We start from the raw sequence: 20,367 nt of genomic DNA on the forward strand, positions 1-20,367 counted from the left end.
TCTTTTCACTAACAATGCATGACCCGTTTTAAACTTGCAAATGTCTTGAAAGTTAGGGCCCTGGCGAGGCTGAGCTTCGACCCTGGCCATAGAAAAGTAACCTTACAACACCAATTCCGAGCTCTGGGCTCGAACCCGAGTCGCTAGTCACAACGCCACCTCGCTTGTGAAAATTATGATTTCAAAACTTAAATAGATTCACTGATGCTGCGCCATCTAGCAAATATAAACAAAACTACTGATACGATTCTAAGAACGTACTAGAATATCCAATCAAATAAAAACGCACATTTAGTATGGCTAAAATTTCAAATTTACTGAATTTAAAAAAATAAGAGAAATAGGAAACTGATTTATATAAATATTTTTAAGCAACTAAATAAATAAGCATCAATTTCGCGTGCCCTGGATTCGAATGCCACAGCGTTAGTCATATTCACTCTTCGGAAATGTTATAGCAAAATTGAAATAGATTCACTAATGCAGCGCAATCCAGCAAATCTAAACTAAACTAAGTGTTGAGAACTCTAGCACAACAACAGCAATGTGATTATAAGAATATGCTAGAATAGGAAAAGTGTTGTAGCTGCTGCACGTGCGTTTGTTAATTAGCCTAAACATTTGATTATTTTTTAACGTCGATTGACTTAAGCAAATTTATATAAAATATAAGTAATATTATATGAAACTTTCAGCATATGATCTACAACAACAACAAATTTAAGAAAATGCAAAATCATACTCAATTGGCTACACTGGCATCTGACATATGATAATGTCTTTAATCGATAAACACATAAAGGGATGATTTATCTATGTATGTTTGAAGATAAACTCGACATCCGCGCTGTAAACAGATGAATAGACAGACAGGCGGACAAGGCTAAATCGGCTCAGCACGTCGTTACATACATTTCAACAAAACCATTATACCCTGATTTCCTATTTTCAATGGGCTGATGCACTATAAAAAAAAACCCGAAATTTTGGCTTCAATTTTAAAAACATAGCTAGGAGGTTGAAATTTTGCATACTTCTAAAGCAGACTAAGTTAGAAGACCAATTTTCATGGTTTTTGATTTGTTGGATTTGTCTCCGCTACAAGTAGGATAGTAGATCCTAAAAATACTAAAAAACTTTGACAAATACTTGAAAAACGCGGTTTTTTCCCTAAAGATTCAAATTTCCATTGATACTCAGTAGGCTTGATGACAGTTTTCGGTCCTGCTCTAATATTATACAATGGTATAGAAGTAATTAAACAAATGTAGTCAGTCAGTCTACGGCACAGCCTCAGGCGAACCTGACTATTCATAAAAAAAGCACCTTTGATAAAAATAATACGCGTGCATACAGAAGCTAAATATCTCGAAAGTTCAGGTATTTGTTTGTCTCAAACATGAATTTGTGTAAATTAAAGGATGAGCTTATCAACAAAGTATTTCCGAATATCATTGCTTTCCAAAAAAATACTAAATGGTTAAGTCAGCGAGCAATTTTGGCGGCAAAAAATAAAGATGTGGATGACCTTAATTTTATAATTACAATAAAATGGTACTAATATGGTACTCTGTATTCATTCAACTAATGAGCAATGTGATTCACGCGTCGATACTCAAAGGAAAATTAAAAAATGAGGAAGTTCTTATTCCTAGGATTACGATGATCCCAACAGATAAGCCCTTTGAGTTTAAACGAATACAATTTCAGTCAACTAACCACAGGGCCAATCTTTGACTATTTGTGGCCTCAATCTAGAAAATGCGTATTTTTCTCACGGTCAATTGTACGTGGAATGCTCACGTGTTCTTGCACCTGACCAAAAAACAAAGAATGTCGTTTACCAAAAGGTGCTTGAATGAAAATCCGATTAATAAATTAATCAGAGTGTATCCCAACCTGAACAACATAGCTTTCGGCAATTTTTACCTACAAATAATGGATAGGACAATGCAACGTTTGCCGGGCCAGCTAGTTTTAGATAAAAATTATTTAAAAAAAGTCATAATATAATACAAAAATGTTAAGATGTGTGACAAACCAGTTTATGCCCTGTAAAAATATTTTTTTTAAATGGAAAAAGATTGTTTTTCCCATTTTATCATAACATATTTAGAAAATTATGATCAATAATCTTAATATTTTACATCTTATTCGATATTCAAATTGTAAAGATCGTGCTTATCTTCGTCTGTACTTTAAATTTTCTCAACGATAAACAATTTTTTTGACTCTACTTGGTAATTTTTGTTTTACCGTACGTCTAGAAATTCTCAACGCTGAAACTCATATTTTAAAACAAAATTGTTATTTTTCGAAATGGAGCATTGTTTAAAAAATTAAACAATGAGACAAATGTACTCAAAAATTGGAATTTACAATTTATAGTTTATATTATTAGTATTGTTTTCCATTTTGAAGATTTAAAGTTTTCTTTTTATTTACCGCAGCATTGAATATCAAAGTTACACAAATTCCTACCACACACACACCCCCACACCCCCCACCCCCCCCCCCCCACCTTTTTTTTTTTTTGCATAGTTATATAGTTATATAGTAGGGAGAGTCCATAAAATTAAAAAAAAAAAAAAATACGTTTTACTTTAGTTAAGATGTTTATTATGGAAATAAAAAATAAAGTTTAACAATTAACACAAAAACAATTGCGTTTACGCCAAAATTTCGGGCTCTTTTCCTATAGTGTCTTGGGTATAAAAAATAGTATATTTATGTAAATTCACTTACCACCAGTTACAGAAAACGTATTTTTTTCATTACTTTTTTTCTTTATTACAGATAAACTGGAATTAGCAATGGGAAGATTACCAGAAAGTGGAGAATGTGATCGATAAAGAGCTCGAGCAACATTATTTATCACAATTGGAGACGTTGCACTGCATACATTTATTTCATTTCCAGGAGCGTCCTAACAAAAAATATAAATAATTATTAATAACAATTAAGAAAGCTCTAGTCGAGACTGCTCGACTACGAGATCCCCTAAACTCTTCGATCAACTTATATTTCAACTATTCATCTAAATATATATTGAACATTTTTGGAGATAAACTCAATATGCGCGTTGTATATACGGTCATTTTAAAAAATCGTATATCTTCTGAGATCGACGCATTTATATCTACGGACAAACGGACAGGTCCAAGCCGAGTCACCTTGTCACCTGATCAAGAATCTATATATAAAACAAAGTCGGGTTTGTTACAAGTCTTGTAACTCGAGATCTGCTGAACCAATTTTCATGGTTTTTGATTTGTTGGATTTGTTCCCGCCCTGAATAGCAGAGTATATCTTAAAAATACTTCAAAATTTACGTGAAAAATGGCAGGACAAAAAAATCAGATAAAGAAAGCAAATTGTTCAAACATGAACATACATAATAATAAAACAAGTAAGAAAGCTCTAGTCGAGACTGCTCGACTACGAGATCCCCTGAACCCTACAAGAAACTGATATTTCAATAATAATTAGCACCCACACAAGCACTCATGCAAACAAATACACTCACATATACAGGCGATTGCGCTTGGGTTGCGCTGCAGTGTTGGCGATATTAGGAGAACTTATTTGTTAAATAATTGAATTTCTAGACGTACGATCGTAATGAAACTTTCAGAACGTAATCATGATGTTTAAATGTATGTATTAAGGCAGACGGACAGGGCCAAATCAACTCAGCTCGTTGCCCTGATCAAGAATATATATACTTTGTGGGGTCTGCCACGCTTCCTTCTGCCTGTTACATACATTTCAACAAAACCATTATACCCTGATTTCCCTTTTTCAATGGGTTCAGGGTATAAATAGAGACAATATTCGATATCGTTATCCGATACAAAGTAATAAATATGTCACCCTTTAGTTGCAGCGACCAATATGTAAATGTAACGTGAGCCTGGGCCCAGCGATCTAAAAAAGGGACACTTGAGTAAACATCTGTGCACTTGTTTGTTTGAGAAAATGCACCCTTCCAGTGACTGGAAGTAGTTTTAAGAGTCTCTGTTAGGTATATAAGAACTAGGATTTTAAGCAATAAACAGTTCAGTTTCAATCTTGAATTCGGCAAATGTGAAGTTGTTTCATTTAACGCTCTAAAACTATAATAAAATAAATCAATGCAAATGTCCGTGTGAGAATGACGCAGTAACGTACATCACTATTGCAAGAGGCACGAGATGAGCGAAACCAGCAACGACAATTAGAACGAAGAAAAGCGCGCAGATTTGTAAATAGACGTAGAGGAACTGACCGCCAACGTCAACAAATACTTCAAGCATGTACATCAAGTTCATTCCTTCGCCTGGCATTTCAGTATGAGCCTGATGTTGAATATTCCGCTCATTCCAAAGTGGTCATTGGTACTCTTCAGGCATGAACATATGAATATACGTAGATCGTATACATGCCTCCGACGCACTCAGCGACTATCAGGTAGTGCGCTGTGAAAAGATAAGGGTCATATGTACGGACTGTATAAATAGACGAATGAAGACCAACCCTTGCAACCCCAGAGTCAGATTACGTAAGAAAGGAGCGCTGAGCCTTACAAACTCAGCGATAGGATAAGAATAGCTAATAACCAACGCGGAGTCTTACACACTCAGTGATAATATAAGAATATGGAATAGCCCAATGGTGAGCCTTACACAGCAACAGATACACTAGATTTAACGGTTGAAAATACGCATGAGTCTGGGTATATAAACCCAGGCTCAGAATAATAAAGATCAGTACCAAACTAACAAGTAAGAAAACTCTAGTCGAGACTGCTCGACTAGGAGATACCCTGAACCCTCCAATCTGATATCTACTCACTCTACACTTCGTTTAGGCACACATACATACACACGCACGTATTAAAACGCGCTCTGCTAACTGCGGAGTAAGCAGCGACTGCGCTTGGGCTGCGCTGCAGTGCGGGCAATATAATACGAATATATTTGTTGAATAATTTAATTTCTAGACATACGATCTTAATGAAACTTTCAGAACTTAATTATAATTTTCAGATGTATGTACATTCCAAAGCACAAGTCTCTAGTATTTGAAATACGCCTTTTTCAAAAGTGAGAATGAGGGGGTGAATTTAGGAATGGGGGATAAATTTTAACAAAAATCGAAATTATATAAAATACACATTTAAAATTTTTAAGCTCTAGCTCTAAAGGTGTAGAAGATATAATTAAAAAAGCTAGCTTTCGATAAGGTTTTTAATCGATAATAAAATATCGGGAGTTGTTATCGATTTTTAGTGATAAACTTGATATGCGCGTGATATACACGGACCTAGAAAACAAATTTCAAGTCTCTAGCTCTTATATCTTCTGAGATCGACGCGTTCATACATACGGACGGACGGACGGACGGACAGACAGACGGACAGGGCTAAATCAACTCAGCTCGTCGCCCTGATCAAGAATATATATACTTTGTGGGGTCTGCCACGCCTCCTTCTGCCTGTTACATACTTTTAACAAAACCATTATACCCTGTTTCCCATTTTCAATGGGCTCAGGGTATAAAAACCATCAAAGTCAAATGTATTCGTACATGGTCCTTAGAGCCGGATGAAGAATTTTTAATACTTCCATGCAGTCCACAAGGAAAAGTGTTTGTGATTAGTACAAAGTGAAGTGCTAAATTATTATAGATTTGTGTATTGGTTTACCAACCCAAGCTGTGAGTCGAGGCACAGCAAGATCAACCTGGTGATCAAAACAAAAAAACCTCCAACGGGAAAAGCCAATGGATCTATAATAAACAAACAATTGTGTCGTTAACCATCAATATTTAAAAATAAATATTTGATGGCATAATGGCAGAAATCTGGACCAAAGTTGCCGATCACGCCATAGACACAGACCAACTTTATAACTGGGAAACGAGACCGGAAACATCAAAAGCGTTTTTATTCGGTTGGTTGAGCCCAATGGTAAAGTTGCTTAACCTTTTGGACAAAAGAGTTCAAACAGTATGGCTGCACATTGAAGAGGTGCAGGCCAACATTGAGCTCAGCAACCAGGAGGATACTCTAGACAGCAAAGAAACGCTAGAGTTCCTCTGGAATAAAGTCCAGTCAACACGATTTGGAGGTAAAATAAAATAGGCCTGTCCATGAAATCGATGACATAGACGCACTGGAAGTCAAAGTGTACACAATGTCAAAAAGGCTGGAAAGAAATATAAGTGCACTGCAAAACATAAAAGAAGACCCTTCAAAGCGACCGAGCATTAAGGCGTGAAACTGCTATACCTGCAAATGTATGTCAAAGGAGAAGATCTACAAATGATAAGCAATTTCTCATTTAGAGTGGGTAACTACAACCGTGGGACTGTTTATGCAGACGCTACAAACGTTATTTGCCAGTGGACAAGGAAGTGCTGAAGAATGATGATGAAGGCAGTATCCGAAATTGCGTGAGCACCTCCAATAACAGTGACGAGGTCACCGCTGATGAGATGCTAGCATCTCAGGCAGCTTTGGATGCAATTGTGTTCAAAACGTGGGTGGAAATATAACAGAATCTACAGAACAAGAAAATAAAGTTCAAGTAGTAACAACAAAATCAAAGCTGGGTGAAGACAAGAGATCAATAAAGAAGGTCTGGGCTCCATCAACTCCGACATCGGATTCGGAGGGCATAGGAGATGAGGACGAGAATGGAATTTTTGCCACAACTTCGAAATCGACGTTGAGTATCGCTGAAAACACTTCAAAAGTTATCCAATGGGAAGTTCGACCAATGGATGATATTTCCACAGTTGGCAGCACGACGGAAGAGCAAACTTCTATAGAGACTGTAAAAGCGGCTGGATGTGCAGCTGAAAAGAACAGCGACAATACCGACTCAAACTCTCCAGTGATGACCACAGCAGCGCTACCAACTATAGAGACTAAAACTGCAAGTACAATTACAACATATTAAAGGAAACAACCATAAGTACTACAAGCGAATCAGTAGCTGTTCTAAGGTTCAGGAACAAAAAAAGGACATCTACCATTTGGAGGCTTTGGCTTCGGCAACAATGAAACGATTGACAACTTCCTCAACAGATGCAATCAATGTATGTAACGGGCAGAAGGAATCATTGCAGACCCCATAAAGTATATATATTCTTGATCAGGACGACGAGCTGAGTCGATATAGCAATGTCCGTCTGTCCGGCCGCCCGTCTGTAAGAATGCGTCGATCTCAGAATATACAAAAGCTAGAGAGCTGAAATTTGGCATACATACGCGTGTATACCATACGCGGTTCGATTTTGCTTTATTTTTTCGATAAATCATCCGATATCTTTTTTATCGAGAGTAATGTAAAAATTGATTTTATTGTTTCAGTCTCATTTGAACACTATTAGACCTGAAAACTTCAGATTACAGATACCACGCCCCCTTCGCCACCAATTTGTAAAAAACGCATTTCAAATACTAGAGACTTGTGCTTTGGAATGTATATACATTTGAACATTATGATTACGTTCTGAAAGTGTCATTAGGATCGTACGTCTAGAAATTAAATTATTCAAGAAATAAATTCTCATAATATTGCCCACACTGCAGCGCAGCCCAAGCGCAGTCGCAACTTACTGCGCAGTTAGCAGAGCTGTGCTCCACACAGCGACGCGAATACTGTAGGAGCGACCCTCGCACTGGAAAGGGGGTCAAAGTCCTGTTAGAGGCGGTCTCTTTCGCTCCTACAGATTCAGCAATGGGTTCGCGTCGCACGCACGACGATCATCGGTGACCGTTAGCCGAGGTGCCGTTCGTGCCGGGTGATAGTAGTGATCACTTTCACTCGCAGGGCACCAACGGTACTTCGGCCAATGGGAGGCGGCCACGCAATTTGGCGGGCGAGTGGCGTCACCCGGATCACGCCACTTTACCGTTGCTGTGGAGCCGAGGGGCCGTTCGTGCCGGGTGATAGTAGTGATCACTTTCACTAGCAGGGCACCAACGGTACTTCGGCCAATGGGAGGCTGCCACGCAATTTGGCGGGAAAGTGGCGTCACCCGGATCACGCCACTTTACCGTTTCTATCGGCACGAGCGGCTGAAAGGCCCCGCTCCAGAGCCGAACAGGCCACGTTACCACCCGAAGCAGGGCCTGTGGCTGGGCTATAAAAGGCCACCGGCGGCTCCATACGGGGCTTCAGATTTTTCAGAGGATTCAGATGATTAAGAGTTTGGTGATTAAAGGATTGAGTGACGATTAAGCGAGTGCAAAGTGATTAGTGAAAGTCAACGCGAGTGGTAAATCAGGACTCCCAGGACTTCAAAGGACAGCAAGGACATCGTGGGAACAGCAAGCACATCCAGTGGGAATCCTTACGACAACGAAAGAGGCAATCAGCAGCATCAGCGGCACCGATCAGGACATCGGTGCATATCAGCGGCTTAAGCGAGGCCTGCACATCTGTGAGTGAAAACGAAGCTAGTGTTGTGCTGTGAGCGAGTGGGATAGTAGGAGAGCCTGCACATCTGAGCGAACCGCCAGAGTTTTGTTCAGACCGAAGTCCTGGCGTTTCCCGAATCGTCCCGGTAACTAGCGTGTTTTAGCACAATACTCTCCCAGCCGGAGTGCGTTGAACCAGCGCTCGGTAGGTGTGCTTCGCTAAAGCCAACCAGCGAGCCAGCATAACTTTAAGTGACGTGTACATTTTAAACTTATTCAAGAAAATATATTTACGCTATAAAACCTAAATTCACAAGTGACTAATTAATATCGCAGGGGCTTCAACAAATAAATTTGTTGGCACGAATCCACAGTCAGCTGAAACTAGCCCAGCTTAGACTCGGGATAAACCGAAGGTTCGTTACAACTGGCGCCCAACGTGGGGCCCTGCGATAAGAGTTTAATTCGACTATGGTGCGAGCGTGGGTATATAACTTGAAAAAGGATGAAGTGTTGAGTTATGGTGACGAGTTCGGAGTGAGCTTGTCAGGCACACTGGACGCTATGCGGAGGCAGTTTGGCGAGTGGGTGGCTGCATGGACGCCGTGCCTCGCTGAGAGATGAGGCAACGACCGCCGTAGTTGACGACGACTTAGAGACAGAGCTGGCGCATGTGGCGCGGCTCTGTGTGCCTTCTACGAGTGCAGCGGCACAGCTGCAGGACACGCGACAGGGTGAGATAAGGGCCACATCCACCCCGCAACCAGAAATCAGCCCACGAGGACTCGGCAGCACAGCCCAAGAATATCCAAAGGTGGCCAAACAAGTGCGAGAGTGGAGCTTCCGCTTTGATGGCACCACAAAGCCTTTGGAGTTCTTGGAGCAGGTGGAGTGGTCGGCGGACACATATGGCCTGGATCTGGATATGATCCCAAGGGCGATGCCAGAGCTGCTGAAAGGCATGGCCTTGAAGTGGTACGTGGCCAACAACAGGCATTGGACGGCGTGGGCGACGTTTGTGCGCAGTTTCCAGGAGTTCTTCTTGCCCAAAGGCTATCTGGAGAAGCTAGAGGACGACGTCAAACGCCGGAGGCAAATGGTAGATGAGAGCTTCAAGGTCTACATGGTTGAGATGCACACTCTCATGCGGCCTCTGCGCTATGGAGCAGACCGCGAGATGAAGCTCATTTACAACAACAGCCTGCCCGATCTGCGTGCCTACGCCCGCCCGTATCAGTTCCATAATCTGGTGGAATTGATGCACCTCGCAGACGAGTTTGAGGAGCTGGAAAGAGACCGGGAGAGGTTGCGGCAGCAGCCACGGCCGGGCCGGACTCGATGTATGGCCATGGACTACGCTGGAGGCGATGTGGAGTATCGCCGCATGGAGGATGAGGCGAAGCCTTCACCTGCGCCAAGGACAGGCGCAACCGGAGCAAGGACTCACATCCCGAATCCAACCAGGGCATGCCGAGTGTGTGGCCAGGAGGGGCACCGCGCTTTTACGTGCCGCAACAAGGCCTTGGATTTCTGCTGGCAGTGCGGGCGCATTGGAGTGAGAACGTTTGCCTGTTGCCAGTCGGGAAACGAGCAGCGGCACCCGCCATCCAGGGGCGAGCGGGAGCAGCGACCAGGAGCCCCCAGGCGCTAGTGGGCCGTCTTCAGGATGAAGGCAGCCAGATGACAGCGATTGTGGCCATTGGAGCCACCCAACAAAAAGCCACAATCGACACTGGAGCCACAAACAGCTTTATAAGTGAAAAGCTTGCTGACAGGCTCAGAGGAGTGGGCGTGGTGCGTACAACACGGCGGCGCATACGCTTAGCGGACGGCAGTTGCAGTCATGTGGACTCGCAGCTGGAGACGACGATCAGCCTGGGGAATCAGCAAAGCCAAATCCCGTTGCTGATTCTGCCAGGAGTGATCGACGATCTGGTGCTGGGCTGGGATTTCTTGGCCAGCATGGGCACCACACTGGAGTGCGGTGGCTTGACGCTGAGGATCAAGCCAAGAATTCCACAGTCGAGCGGACAGTCAGAGGAGAAGCTGTCTGTGGCTGTGGCCAGCGTGGAGGCGAGCCCAGAGACGCCAGTGGAGGCGAACATGGAGCAGCCAACACCCACAAAGACCCAGAGGTGGATGCTTTTCTGAGGCATGAGCTGGAGAAGTTCCAGCATGTGAAAGGCACCACCAGGATCACGGAGCACCGGATCAGGATTCAGGACAACAGGCCCATAAAGCAGCGCTACTTCCCCAAAAATCCAAAAATGCAGGCGGAAATCAACCTGCAGGTGGATGAGCTGCTGGCCAAAGGCTGCATTGAGCCCTCGAAAAGCCCACATAGCGCGCCGATTGTCATGGTGCGCAAGAAGAATGGGAAGTGGCGGCTATGTGTAGATTTTCGACAGCTGAACAGCAGATCCATTAAAGATGCATACCCGTTGCCGCGTGTGCATCACATTTTGGATCAGCTGCGAGAGGCGCGCTATATCAGCAGCCTGGATTTGAAGGATGGGTATTGGCAGATACCCATGGAGAAGGCCAGCAGACCACTGACGGCATTCACGGTGCCAGGAAAGGGGCTCTATCAGTGGAAAGTGATGCCGTTTGGACTCCATTCTGCGCCGGCAACATTTCAGCGAGCGCCGGACCAGGTAATCGGCCCAGAAATGATGCCCCATGCCTTTGCCTACCTAGACGACATCATCGTCATCGGCCGAACGCGGCAGGAGCATATGAACAACCTGCGAGAGGTGTTCCGGCGACTGCGGGCAGCCAACTTGAAGATCAACATCGACAAGTGCGATTTCTTCAAGAAGGAGCTGAAGTATCTGGGTCACAAAGTCACGGAGGATGGCATTTGCACAGATCCAGAGAAAGTGACCGCTATCGCCGAACTGAAGCCACCCACAAACGTAAAAGAGTTACGACAATACGTGGGCGTGGCTTCATGGTACCGCCGCTTCGTGCCAGATTTTGCAGCCACAGTGCATCCGCTAAATGCACTGCTCAAAAAGGGCACGAAGTGGGAGTGGACGGAGGAGCGGCAAAGAGCGTTCGAGACGGTAAAGGCCAAGTTGACGGAATCACCGGTGCTGGCGTGCCCTAATTTCTCGAAGCCGTTTTGCTTGCAAACGGACGCAACTATGGGCTTGGGGCAATCCTGACGCAGGCCTCGGAGGACGGAGAGCGCGTCATTTCGTATGCCAGCCGGACACTGAACAGTGCTGAAAAGAACTATTCAGCTACTGAAAAAGAGTGTCTGGCTATAATCTGGGGCATACGGTAGCTCAGGCCATACCTGGAAGGCTACAAATTTGTAGTGGTCACTGACCATATGGCTCTGAAGTGGCTCAATTCGATCGAGAGCCAAACGGGAAGGATTGCCAGATGGGCACTGGAGTTGCAGCAGTACGACTTCGAGATTTGCTACAGGAAGGGCAGGCAGAATGTGGTAGCAGATGCGCTCTCACGGCAGCCTCTGGGAGAGGAGGCGTGCCGTTTGGTCAAGAGCAAGGAGATGCCAGCTGGGACAGGATGTCGCTGGCTCACCAAGCTTCGGCAGGACATCAAGAAGGCGCCACATAAGTTTCCAGACTATATGGAAGAGTCTGGAAACTTATATCGGCACATCGCGCATCAAGCCGGCCACGAGGATGTGGCTGCATGGAAGTTGTGCGTGCCGGCGGACCGGCGTAAACAAGTTCTGGAGGAGAACCACGACGCAGCCACCGCTGGCCACCTTGGGAGCCGAAAAACGATCGCTCGGGTGGCAGCGCGGTATTACTGTCCAAGTATGTACCGGGACGTGAGAGCATACGTGCAGCGCTGCGACGTGTGTCAGCGACATAAGCCCAGTCAGCTGCAAGCTGCTGGGCAGATGCTGACGCAGGTGCCCGAAGAGCCATGGGCAACAGTTTGTGCCGATTTTGTTTGCCTTCTGCCGAGATCAAAGCATGGGAACACTATGCGTTTGGTTTTCATAGATCGCTTTTCGAAATGGACGGAGATGGTGCCGCTGCGGAGCGCGAATAGCGCGGCTCTCCAAAAGGCATTTCGAGAGCGGATCTTGGCGCGGTTCGGCACGCCAAAGGTGCTCATTACTGACAATGGCACCCAATTCACCAGTCGGGCATTTAAGGTGTTTCTGGAGGAGCTTGGGGTGCGTCACCAGTTGACAGCACCATACACACCTCAAATGAATCCCACTGAGAGGGCCAACAGAACGGTGAAGACGATGATTGCGCAGTTCGCTGGAGGTGACCAGAGATGCTGGGACGACGCATTGCCGGAGTTGACGTTGGCGGTCAACAGCAGCGTGTCAGCATCCACAGGGTATTCGGCCGCCTTCATCACCCAAGGACGAGAGCCAACGCTGCCCAAATCGCTGTACGACGCGCAAACAATCGGCACAGGGCAGGAGGCACAGAGCCCAGTCGAGAGAGCGAACAAGATGCGCGAAGTGTTTGAGATAGTGCGTCGAAACCTGGAGAGAGCTGGACAGGATCAGGCGCGGCATTACAACCTACGGAGGCGGCACTGGAAGCCGGCCGTAGGTGACAAGGTGTGGGCAAAGGAACGCCACTTGTCGAATGCCGCAGAGGGTTTTGCAGCAAAACTGGCACCACGCTATGGTGGCGCATGTGGCGGATCTCAAGCCGTGGAGAGGAGACACGGGTGAGCATTAAAGCTGTTTCGTTTTTTTTTCCCAAAAAAAAAAGGGAGTGAATACACAGCGAAGTGTATTGCTTCCAATTTAAGAGCAGAAAGAAGAAGAAAAAAAAAAAACAGCAAAAATTTTGCTCAAAGTGCATAATTTCGGCTGCGAAATGCATCTGTGGCTGGAAAACTACAGTTGCCATCGGGATAATTACGGTATATTGGGTGCGCAACAACAATTTGTTTGAACTGCGCGCGTACGACAGCAAGCAGTGTACAGTACTGCACTGAAAAATGTAGCTGCCAGTGCATGTGCAATGCACTATGCACAGATACAACAGCAAAGCAGTGCAAGCAGTACCCACCTGCAGTGTAGGCGCCCTTAGCAACAGCGCCCGCGCAGCCGAAATTATATGTATTTCTAAGCGAGAGCGGGAACAAAAACAAACCGCACGCATTCCAGGCGAAAATTGCTGCACACCCACACCCACAGCGAAGCAAGAGCGAGCGAGAGCAAGCTCAGCGATCGCTAGCGCACGAAATCGCCAACAACAAAACGCACAGCGACGACTAAAACCGCCAACAACAAAACGCACAGCGACAACTAAAACCGCCAACAACAAAACACACGGCGGCATGTAAAACGATCGCTAGCGAAGAGATGCCAACAACAATGCAACGCGGCAGAAGAGCTTGCATTGGGTGTTCGGCTAGAAGGGCTATGTATGCGTGTGCCGATGGGAGTGTGGGAAAAAAGGTATCTGGGCAGTACCGTAGCCTGCCTGGAATTCAGCCATAAGGTAGCGAAGCCTAGAGTGGGCTGAGCATAGGATACAGGACCCGTTATGTGCTGTCGCCTAAGCAGCGGCGCGCGGCAGCATAGGGTATAAAATGGGCATGTGGGCATCGGGCCGAGGTTTTTTTTTGGATGAGTTACCAGAGAGGACCGACGGCGCTCGAGTGCGCCGTCCACATGCCATCAAGTGTCCGAGTGGACACTGGCTGGCAGCCATAAGTTGGGTTGCCAGTTGGGAGTCCTGGCCACCATCGATGCCTGCCACGCGACGAATTCATCCAGTTGTCCGTGCTTGGGCGAAGGCGCGTTTTGCTGGCCGAATCCTCGCGCACTGGCCAGCGATTTTGCTGCGAGCTGTGCGCGAATGAGGAATAGCCGCAAAATGCCAGCCGGCGTCAAAGTTCGACACCGGTGGTAGTTGCGAACGACAGCGATGTGGCCAACTCCCAACAACAATCCAGAATTTGGTCTGCAGCGCCGCAAAGAAGACACCGCACGAACTAGGGAGAGCAGCTGCTGTTGTCGAGCCTTCAGCAACGGAGAGGACGGCGAGGGATGGTGGAAGGCAGGTGGCCGCCGCACGAGTGCCAAAGCCACCGGGGACTACAACTCAACAGGTGAGTTTGGTAGGAGCGCCCGGCGTGGGCAGAGGCAGCGGCGGCAAATCATGGACGCGGGGCATGCAGTCGGGCATGTGGCTGCTTGCTGGGAGAGTATGGCGACAGACGCCTGCCACGCAACTGGCTCCACCGGCTCCGAACTTTGGGTGTCGACAACACAAGCTTGGCAACCGGTCCTCGCGCACTGGCCAGCGACTTCGCTGTGAGCTGTGCGCGAAAGGGGATCGACCAACAAGCGTACCGACACCAAAGACGCGACACCGGTGTCCAATTTCGAACGACGTCTGTGGCCCGATCTCCTAGCAGCAGCGCATGAAATGACTGCAGTGCCCCACCGGAGCATCCCCAAGGGTCCAAGGAGCAGCAGCAACCAGCAGAAAAGCATCTCCAGCGGCGAGGGACAACATGCGCCAAATGGGTGAAATGGCCAGTGCCGCGCGCACATGCGCCAATGCCACCGGGGGCTGCAAAACCGACAGGCGAGTTTTGCAGCAGCGCCCGGCGTGGGCATTGGCAGCGGCAGGCCATCAGGTCAAGGGGGCATAATGGGAAAAGATGCCCGGCCTGAAAACACAATATTTTTGGTAATTTTATGGAAAATTAAAAAATATTGTACTTTTCACTCACCGGCAGAACACAGCATTGCCAGCGGTAAGCGGAAATGCAGCTGATGGCGTTAACAGTGCGTTAACAGCGGCGATCAGCGCAAAATGGAGCAGCGCAAAATGGAGCAGAGCAAAACGGAGCAGCGCATCGGAGACGGGCGCCAAATTCAAACAAGATGGTCTCGTGTTTTCCCGAAGGAAGAGGGGAGTGTGAGGAGCAATATAGGTATGCACGTATTAATGTATATGAACGTACGTATTTGCTGTGCGTTTATATGCATATTCTTGCATATATATGTTGCTCCACACAGCGACGCGAATACTGTAGGAGCGACCCTCGCACTGGAAAGGGGGTCAAAGTCCTGTTAGAGGCGGTCTCTTTCGCTCCTACAGATTCAGCAATGGGTTCGCGTCGCACGCACGACGATCATCGGTGACCGTTAGCCGAGGTGCCGTTCGTGCCGGGTGATAGTAGTGATCACTTTCACTCGCAGGGCACCAACGGTACTTCGGCCAATGGGAGGCTGCCACGCAATTTGGCGGGAAAGTGGCGTCACCCGGATCACGCCACTTTACCGTTTCTATCGGCACGAGCGGCTGAAAGGCCCCGCTGCAGAGCCAAACAGGCCACGTTACCACCCGAAGCAGGGCCTGTGGCTGGGCTATAAAAGGCCACCGGCGGCTCCATACGGGGCTTCAGATGTTTCAGAGGATTCAGATGATTAAGAGTTTGGTGATTAAAGGATTGAGTGACGATTAAGCGAGTGCAAAGTGATTAGTGAAAGTCAACGCGAGTGGTAAATCAGGACAGCAAGGACATCGTGGGAACAGCAAGCACATCCAATGGGAATCCTTACGACAACGAAAGAGGCAATCAGCAGCATCAGCGGCACCGATCAGGACATCGGTGCATATCAGCGGCTTAAGCGAGGCCTGCACATCTGAGTAAGTTCACGTAGCCGTGCGCAAGAGAAGTGTTTGTGAGTGAAAACGAAGCTAGTGTTGTGCTGTGAGCGAGTGGGATAGTAGGAGAAGCCTGCATATCTGAGCGAACCGCCAGAGTTTTGTTCAGACCGAAGTCCTGGCGTTTCCCGAATCGTCCCGGTAACTAGCGTGTTTTAGCACAATACTCTCCCAGCCGGAGTGCGTTGAACCAGCGCTCGGTAGGTGTGCTTCGCTAAAGCCAACCAGCGAGCCAGCATAACTTTAAGTGACGTGTACATTTTAAACTTATTCAAGAAAATATATTTACGCTATAAAACCTAAATTCACAAGTGACTAATTAATATCGCAGGGGCTTCAACAAATAAATTTGTTGGCACGAATCCACAGTCAGCTGAAACTAGCAAAGCTTAGACTCGGGATAAACCGAAGGTTCGTTACAGTGCATAAAAGAAATATAGAATGATTAGAATATCAGATTGGAGGGTTTAGCGTATCTCCTAGTCGTGCAGTCTCGACTGGAGCCTTCTTACTTGTTTTAATTTATTGGATTTACCAGGCATGCCACCGCACTACTTGCCATTGAACGTCGAATCTCCTGTGCAGTGTCATACGATTGGTACTCAAATAAGAAAGAAGTTTCAGTCGGTCGTTACAGATTGCGGAATACTCATTCACATCCCATCAACAATTTAGTAGCCAAGTTTTGCTTTAATACTGTAGAAAAATCAGTTTTTCTCAATTTACGCCGCCCCTTCTGGGCGAACGAATTACAAAAAATGAACAAAATATAGCAGGATTTGAAAAATCTCTACCGCTTCAAGTCCGATTTGCCACGTCCCAAATGGGTGAAGATATATCCGCATAGCTCGTGATCTGGGATGGTCAACGCGGATCTACATTCAGAATTTCAGCTTTCTAGCTGATCAATTAATATGATTTCTGCTATATCGGAAAATGCATTTTTTCCTAGTGGGTGGGTGAGAAAAATTGTAACACTTTATATACACGAGAGATACACGATAATGTGTTCCAAATTTCAAGTCTTTAGCTTCAAAAGCGCCAAAAACAACTGCGTTTATACGGACAGCAAGACGGACATTGCACAAAACCAATATACTCATTTCACTTTCGTAAATGAGTATAAAAATTTATGAAGAGCATGACTGATGCCACCATTTTGAGTGGTAAGTTTCAAGGCCAAATATATAGTTTCCAGGAGCTCATTCAATCAATCAATAAGTCACAAGGGAAAATGTTGTCTGTATGTGGACTGGATTTGGAAACACCCTGTTTTTCCATCCAGTTTGTTTATATTAGCTAAAGATGGCCTAACAAACAATATAGTGCATTCCATTGTGCTGAGAGATTAATCCGGATTTTTGTTATGTCATTATTATTAGTAACAAGTAAGAAAGCTCTAGTCGAGACTGCTCGACTACGAGATCCCCTGAACCCTACAAGCAACTGATATTTCAATAATAATTAGCAACACACACGCACACACACTCGCATACAAACAAACACACTCACACACACGCATACACATACAAACAAACACACGCATACACACACCTTCACATATACAGGCGAGAGTTCGAGTTGCGTTTTCGTGGAGTACGGTCGATGTCATCGCGATCCACCGTGGACAATAGCTTGATCTTTGTTTTTCCCTGTGAAAGTGGAAAGAACTGTAGACAACGTGGTTGCTGTGGGCAAGACGCACCCAGCGACGGCAAAACAAAAACAATAAAAACTTACTTCGCGGCGGTTTCGCGGAGTACCCCAGTGGTACAATCCGGTGGTGCAAGAGAGGGGGGCAATAGCGTCACTGTTTTTGGCGTCAGGGCTTTTCTCCTTCCCTTTCTTTTTAAGCGCGAAATAATTTGTCACATTAGGCGTCACATTTGTGCAAATAATAAATAATCAGGTGCATTGACTCTAACAGCTGATAGTAGTGCTGGAAATTGCAGCGGACAATCAGCTGCTCACTAACTTTGGTGAGTTGCTAAGTCTCAGCAAAGACAGCAACCCAGCTGCTGGTGTGAGGTAGCAGGTACTAAAAGTAGTGCTCTCGCTGTAGTTAGGTTGAGTTTAAGTTACTGTGGTCTCTAAACTCAAATTATATTAGTAGGCAGTGCCCACTACAGGCTTCACGCCGTGGTAGTCGGAGCAATATGGAGGCCATGATGGAGGAGGAGCTGCAAGCTTTCGCGCGCCGTTCCTCGTTGCAGCGATCGCCGCAGAAACAACAGCCGCAGCCGTCGACTTGTAACCAGTCTCCAGTGGCTGAGTGCCAGGCACCCAAGTCTTTAAAAGAAGCGTTAGCTCAAATAGGTGTTACGCTAGAGGGTTTATCTGCCCTATTTGGGGGGCAGCGGCATATAAATGCACTAATGAGAGAGGAGCTGGCTAGGCTGGTCAGTCTCCACAAGACGGCCGAAGCGTTCTGCAACCGACCGGTCAAAGACTGCGAGGTGCAGACCACGCTGGTCAAAGAAGTAGCTCAGAAGGCTAAAACAGCGAGCGTTAGTGCTACAGCAGGTAGTAATACGCCCAAGCGGTCGAGGGAAGTTGCCACTGAGCAGAGGAAAACTCCCTCGAAAAAACCGAGGCACAATAAAAGCGCAGCAAATCCAATAGAGCCAATGGTTCTACGGGCTGCAGCCGTTAAAACCAACCAGGTAGGTCGACAGACGAATTCGAACAGCTGGACGGTTGTTAAGGGACGCAAGCCGCTGCAAAAACGTTCCAGAAGCGACGCCATCGCGGTTTCAGGTGTAGATGGTTGCAGCTATGCGGACATGCTTCGCGTGGTCAAGAGCGACCCAAATTTAAAGCATCTGAGTGGCGACGTCCAAGGTATTAGGAAGACCGCTAAGGGGGACCTTTTGTTGCAGCTGAGTAGGAAGCCGGAGCATAGCGCTGAGGCTCTGCACGAAGCTGTAGGCAAAGCCTTGGGTGACCGAGCGGTAGTTAAAACACTTACCAAATCGGCTCAAATTGAGATTCGCGACCTAGATGAGTTAGCAAGTAAAGAGGAGATCTTGGATGCAATCAGGGTGGAGTTGAAGGATAGCTCACTCCCCATTGAGCTTTTGGTGGACAGCAAAGAGCTACGGTTGCTCTTCCAATTGGGAAAGCTAAAACTCTGCTCGAGCTGTCCAAAATTAGAATAGGATGGGTAGTATGCCGTATTCGAGCCGTGGAACAGCCTAAACGCTGTTTCAAGTGCCTCGATTACGGTCATATGGCAGCAAACTGTCGCAGCGACTGTGACCTAAAGGGCGCCTGTTTCAGGTGTGGAGAGATGGGTCACAGTGCAAAAGCATGCACTAAGCCACCAAAATGTAGCCTCTGCATCCGGAAAGGTGAAAAGCAGACGGACCATTCAGCAGGCAGCTTCAAGTGGCCATCTTACCGTGAAGCTGCTCGTAAAATGAAATGTTAAGGTTCTTGCAGCTTAACCTAAATCATTGTATTGCTGCCCGATATGGCAACTTATGGCTTTACAGTTGCTATCTGGCCCCCAGCATGCAGCTCAGTGAATTCACGACGGTGCTCGACGAGCTTGCCGAGGATGCTAGGGGTCGGAAGGCCATTATAGCTGGAGATTTTAAATCCTGGGCGTTAGAATGGGGTAGCCTCACAACAAATGCCAGAGGTCGTATCCTACTGGAGATCTTCGCAACACTAGATGTTGCACTGCTCAACACTGGGCACGAGTACACCTTTTACTTTTGTCACTTCATCCCTCTTTCGGGGAGCAACATAGAGGCATTGCGATAGCTATACGGGCAGCGATCATACGGCACTTCTATTCACAATAGGTGAGCCACCTGCCAGGGCGTCACCCTTGTGGAGGGAGTCGTATCGGCTAGATACTTTTGATCCCGCGGTTTTTTTCTGAAGCCATTCAGTCTCTGGGCACAATTGGAAATGCTGAGGCCAGAGCATGCCAAATGGTAGCCCAAATACAGAGTGCCTGCAATAGCAGTATGCTACGCCGCAAGCAGTTCACGCGACAACAAGAGCCTACGTATTGGTGGAATGCACAAATAGGTGACATTCGTCGCAAATGCATCCAGGCGAGAAGAAGCTACCAACGGGCTCGCGGTAGGTCTACGTTTTTAGAAAAAAAAACAATTAGCTTACCAGGCAGCTAGAAGACAGTTGAAGAGGGCCATTCGGGCAAGCAAAAGAGAATGTTTTTTAGAGTTGTGCGACTCAGCCGAATATGACCCTTGGGGCAGGGCATATAAGATAGTAGATAAAAGACTCTACGCAGGTAGACAGGTGCAGCCTCCTGATCGTCTGGAGCTTAAATCGATTGTG

General features: G+C 46.4%; 1 protein-coding gene and 2 long non-coding RNA genes across 4 annotated transcripts in view; 2 read left to right on the forward strand and 1 right to left on the reverse strand.

Annotated features, from left to right (window-relative positions):
* Positions 1-20,367, forward strand: part of LOC108658186 (MICOS complex subunit Mic10-like) — a 184,225-nt gene that overhangs the window by 130,696 nt on the left and 33,162 nt on the right. The window lies entirely within an intron of this gene.
* Positions 1-20,367, reverse strand: part of LOC149092490 (uncharacterized) — a 43,018-nt gene that overhangs the window by 5,627 nt on the left and 17,024 nt on the right. The window lies entirely within an intron of this gene.
* LOC149092491 (uncharacterized) overlaps positions 1,254-20,367 on the forward strand; it is a 192,042-nt gene continuing 172,928 nt past the window's right edge. The window contains exon 1 of one of the 2 annotated variants that reach the window (XR_016196968.1): positions 1,254-1,407. This is a non-coding gene — a long non-coding RNA (uncharacterized LOC149092491). The remainder of the gene's footprint in view (positions 1,408-20,367) is intronic. The other variant, XR_016196969.1, reaches the window with a different exon arrangement.

This window comes from Drosophila navojoa, chromosome 2 (assembly GCF_054131105.1).
Source record: "Drosophila navojoa isolate 15081-1374.11 chromosome 2, UAZ_NAV_1.0, whole genome shotgun sequence".
In the NCBI taxonomy this organism is placed as follows: domain Eukaryota; kingdom Metazoa; phylum Arthropoda; class Insecta; order Diptera; family Drosophilidae; genus Drosophila; species Drosophila navojoa.